Raw genomic sequence first — 5,477 nt, forward strand, 5'->3', positions numbered from 1 at the left:
GTAGTCGGCCGGGACGAAGCCTGGTTTGGGTGCTTCACTGGCAGAAAGCTCTTCCATTGTTTTATTTTGATGCCCTCCGCCTTGAAGCTTGACAAACTCAGTGGATCCAGGTCTTCTGTCAGAGTGAAGGCCAATCTCAATTAGTAACCAAAATGAAAAAGTGATAGAGACATTTTGCAATCGGCTTATTCCAGTGTACTAAAGGTGCTATGTGTAGCATTGTTAAACATCAATATAACATTGTCAAATAATTGAGACAAGTGAGATCATGGTTGAGACGATCGGTAGCATCGCATTTCAATACCATTGTTACCGTTAGTGTTTCTCCAGGTTAAGACCGCATTTCCCATAAACTTAAACATGTGGTTAAACATGTTGGAAGTGATTTTTCCATCGGCCTTCCACTCCTTCCGTTAGAGGCTGCTAATCTACTCAGCGATGCGGTCTCATTTGTTTACTGTGATTTTACCAATGTTTCAAAATGAATGTGTTAAAGATTTATTAGTGTTAAAATGCTACATGTGCCACCTTTAACCTATGCAAAACCATTGTAAGGACTGTCTAACAAGTTGCCCGTCACACATTATATGTGGATGCTCCAATGCTGATACTGAACTTCTTATCAAGTGTCTGTAATGTGTCACTAGAAAGTCTACTGAGTTTCTTCACCTTTTCAGTGTCTGGTTTAGGGTTAATCCTAGGATTGGGGTTAAAAATAGGGTCAGGATAGGGTTAGGTCTATAAGGTTAGGGTTAAGTTTACATAGCCTGTAGAGAGACAACAAATAGGCAAGTGACACTTTGCTGAACATCTACTTTTTGTTACTGTAAGATAGCTGTAGCCTGAGGGTCTATAGAGATAAGTAGATAAGTAGACGGCTGACTCAGAAGGCAGGTTGAAGGTCCCACAGGTGAACATTTACAGCACAACTAGGACAAGTGCAACACAACTCATGTCAATAAAGAAAATCAAAACAACAGCATGTGCACTGGCATCTGCACTGTATAACCTTACAGAGACTTATGTAAGACCAACTGCTTAAATACAGGCATCACTTCCAGAGACAACCTCACTACAGGGGTGAGCAATATTACCATCTTCAACACAGATGATTATCAACCATTGAGTATTGTTACACAGGATCTACTATTTTCCTAAAGAAAAGTGAAGAAAATACATGAAAAATAAATAAATAATAAATCGCAATTCACATTGTCCACATTTAAAAGTTAATTTCCCAAAGTGGAGGCGTAACACTCACCACCGGCGCGCCATTCAGTCCAGCTCCCAGCCAGTAAAACCAGTCTGTCTGTCTGTCTGTCTGTCTGTCTGTCTGTTGTCTGTCTGTCTGTCTGTCTGTCTGTCTCTCTGTCTGTCTGTTGTCTGTCTGTCTGTCTGTCTGTCTGTCTGTCTGTCTGTCTGTCTGTCTGTCTGTCTGTCTGTCTGTCTGTCACTCTTCAGCTCCGGCCCTTGTCACTCCTGTTGATGGCAGTTTCACTACTTATAGGAGCAGGAGGGGATGGAGGGAGGAGCAAGAGGAGAACAGCCAAATCAACACTGGAGTAAAAGGGGTTTCAAGGAAACAGAATAACTGGATTTTATTTACACTGCTGCAACAATTGGTGGAATGTTAATAATTTACATTTCATGCATTTTAGGTAAGATCTGAGGCTCTTATCCAAAGTGGCTTACACTGGTGAGCAGGTAGGGGTTTAGTATATATAATAATAATAATGATAATAATAATAATAATAATCATAATCATAATAATCATTATAATAATCATAATAATTTATTATAAGAATAATAAGAATAATAAGAATGTTTTATATAGCACTTTCAGTTACAAAGCGCTTTACAAAGCATTAAAAAACAAAACATAAAATTGGCAGCATAAGCAATACAAATATTAAAGTAATCCATAAAACAAAGGTAAAATAAAATTCATAAAAGATCTTTTGATAAAAACAAGTCTATAAAAGTGATACTTACAAAGTAAAAAAAAAACTATGAAAGATGATACAGATCTATAAACAAATTATCTGATTAAATAGACTTTGGTAATTCCAAAATCTATTTAAAAACCTCTTGTTTTGAATCTATTGTTTTTATTGTTTTTTAATGTAGACTTTGGAACAACCAATAGGGAGCTGCCTCAGGCTCATATTGGGTTAAAGGTCTGTGTTCTGGCTTGGTGCCAGACCCAGCCCTGCCTGAAAAGTGATTTGTAAAATCTTAACATCGGTTCTAAAACTACCAGGTTGCCAATATAAAGAAGAAAAAATCAGGATGATGTGATCTCGTCTGTTTGTTCCAGTGAGAATCCAAGCTGCTGGAGACCAGAGAGACTTTTGACAGGCAGGAGTCAGGAGTGAGAAGCAATAAAAAGCATGGGTGACTTTTTTTTCCAAATCACCAGGGAAACTGTTTAGCACTAGGGAAGATGTTTCTGTAACATTACACCTGTCTTACCAGCCTACATCGGGGATTTGCAAATATGTGCCCATGTGCCAAAAGTATACAGGTTTTCATTCCAACCAACGGGTGGAGCAGGTTGACTCTGATAAGTTCACTGATAAGCTCTTCCTCTCTGGTTGAAGTCGTGCTCATCAGTGAAATCAGCTGCTGTAATGTTTGGTTGAACCCAGCAAATTGATCAATTGTTAAACTTCACCAGAATTTAATTTACAAGAAGTTAGAGAATGAAGAAGAATGACTATTATTTTGATCATAGTTTCGCTGTTATCTCTCTGCCTACGATACAGACAGAAGTGGAATTCTAGACAAAATCTTATCTAACAATAAAAATATTCTCAGATTTGGGTCTGAGAGACAAATTCTCATCTCATGCGGGTTCGTGACCCTAATGTGGACTAAATTAGGGTCCTTGATGTGAAAAAGGTTGAGAATCGCTGTCATAAACAGCAGCAGAGAAAGCTGGACTCACCAATGTTAAATCTTTACTCGTCTCTTTGGTATAAAGCTTCACAGACCGGTCTGGTTGGTGAACATGAGCGAGCTGTGTGACATTTACTGACGTCATCCTACATGATTTCTAGTTCAAATATTTCAAATTATTTTATCTCTCATTGCCATTTGGGGACAACAACATGCAAAGTTTCTCAGGTGAAAGAAACAGGATTGCAGACTGCTCTCAATGCATGCAGCTCAAATTTGCATAAAAAAATGACACCCAAGTTTCCTTAAATTCTTTACAGTGACAGACAGAGTACCTGATTCCTGGTGAATATGTTTAATGGAGTCGGTACATTTTCTGATTTGGTTTCATTAAGTTGTAGAAAATTCTGGCACATTCAGCACTTTATATCTACAAGGCAATTTATTAGAGTGGCTAGACTGTTACTGTTAATGTTTTAGGAATGAACTGTTGACCTTTTGATTACAGGAAGGTCTCTCTAAACGTTGGGTCATCCTGCTGCAGACACTCACAGTTACATCATTTGGAGGCAACATTGCAGTAATACTGCTGCTGGGTTGATGGTGTATTAATGATCTGGTCTATTATAAATGGGGGTTTGGGAATAATGGATTATGTGTAACAGGATAAAAAATAATCTGATTATATATAATAAGTAGCTGTAATTCAATACAGTTAATACAGAAAAAAAAAATAGTTTCCAAAACTTTGGGTGTGAGTGTTCAGATCTTAGTTTTAACGAACAAGTTAAGCAGGTTGTTCAGTCTTGTTTCCTACAACTGAGAAACATTTAAAAAAAAATTAGGTCTTTTCTACCCTTTGCCAATTTGGAGCAGGTTATCCATGCATCCATCTCATCTCATCTGGATCTTTACACCTGTTTAAGTCAGAAATCCCTTTCCTGCTTGCAACTAGTGCAAAAGAGACATTCCCATATTACCCCTGCTTTGGCCTCTTTTCATTGGTTGCCTGTTGTTTTTAGAATCGACTTTAAGTGTTAACTTTTACAGCTTGCGCCTCAATATATTATGGAGCTTCTGTCTCTTTATGAAATCTTCACTGTCCAGGCTCCAAAACTCTGGAACGGCCTTCCTGAGGCTGTCCGACGAGCCGGTTCTGTGTCATCTTTTAAATTGCTTTTAAAAACATACTTGTTTAGAAAAGCCTTTCTTTAATCTTGTGGCCATTTCTTTGATCACCTTACCTGTGTTGCGTTATCTTTTAAATCTCTCTTGATAACATAATAGCCTTTTAGACTGATTAGCCTCTCCTTCATCAGCCTTCTGTTCTTTCAAATTGTGCAGCTTTTATTTTTTATTCCATGTTGTTATTGTTTTATTTCTTTGATTATCTTATCTGTGTTGCATTATCTTGTAAATCTCTCTTGATAACACACTTGTTTGTAATAGCCTTTAAGATTTTATAGCCTTATATAGACTTCATCCAAAATTCTCTGTTTAACATCTGAATTTGGTTCTCTTGTCTCTCCCCAACAGATTTATAGGAGTGGAAGGAGAAAGCAGAAAGGGATGATAAAGTGATACGAAAAAGGAGAAGCTGACTGGGACAGACCAGACAGACACGGGATTAGTTTTGACTAAAGCAGTTACTCTGACAGTTTTGACTATGCTTTCAGATTCCAGCAAGTCATCTTTAGTTTTGCAAGGATTAACGGCAGAAAGAGAACCGGTATCAACCAGGAAAGGACCAAACACTCTATTTATATTTACTTTTAATTTAAGTTCCTCATATTTGCCTGCCATCTTGATTAATGGTGCTTGGATGTGAGTGTGATCTGTGATCTGTGTCCTGACTTCCCTGTTGCTGTGTGGGAGGTGGATGGTGAGGAAGTGCAGCCAAATGGCTTCCTTACAGAGAAAGGTGGAGCTGCAGCTGACAGTGTGGGAGGATCAACACTTTAGTCTGGTTTTGCCGGCAGATAGTTAGCATGACTTTGTCTTGAGGTGAAACTCTAGGCCTCCTATAAATGTGTGTACAAGGAAGGTGGGAGGCAGATTTCTTATTTCTGCTGCAGTCATGCTCCAGCGCTGTCATGGCTGTAACGAGGCGGATTTATTGTTCTGGAGATTCTTGTTTTGTGGCATGAAAGGCTGACCTGCTCACCTCGGCTTGGATTCTTTTGAGAACCATGACCTCAGCTGCCTTTTTTCCCTTTATGGACAAAATCACTAAGATTAGTATTATCAGAATCGTCAGAATGTTTAGGCCATTCAGAGTCATCTGTAATTTGACCTCTGATGTCTGAAGGCAGGATCAGGTTCATCAACTGATCCAAGTCATGCAGATTAGGATTATACACAGAACACACAGTTTCCCATTCCTGCACCCAGCCCAGTCTTTTTGGATGCAGTGTAATTGACGCTTAGACCATGGTATGTGAGCTAATTCTTTGTGGTCAGGACAGTGGGGGGGCAGTGGCTTTTAGAGATGAGGTTAATGGATTTCCTTAACATCATCTTCTAGATTTTTAGGCATATTAATTGATGACAAACTGTGCTGGAAACCCCATATTAAAGAA

This window comes from Centroberyx affinis, unplaced genomic scaffold (genome assembly GCF_046629955.1).
Source record: "Centroberyx affinis isolate AG114_WGS23_722 - 3 ecotype Tasmania unplaced genomic scaffold, CSIRO-AGI_Caff_v1 ptg001949l_1, whole genome shotgun sequence".
Classification (NCBI taxonomy): Eukaryota; Metazoa; Chordata; class Actinopteri; order Beryciformes; family Berycidae; genus Centroberyx; species Centroberyx affinis.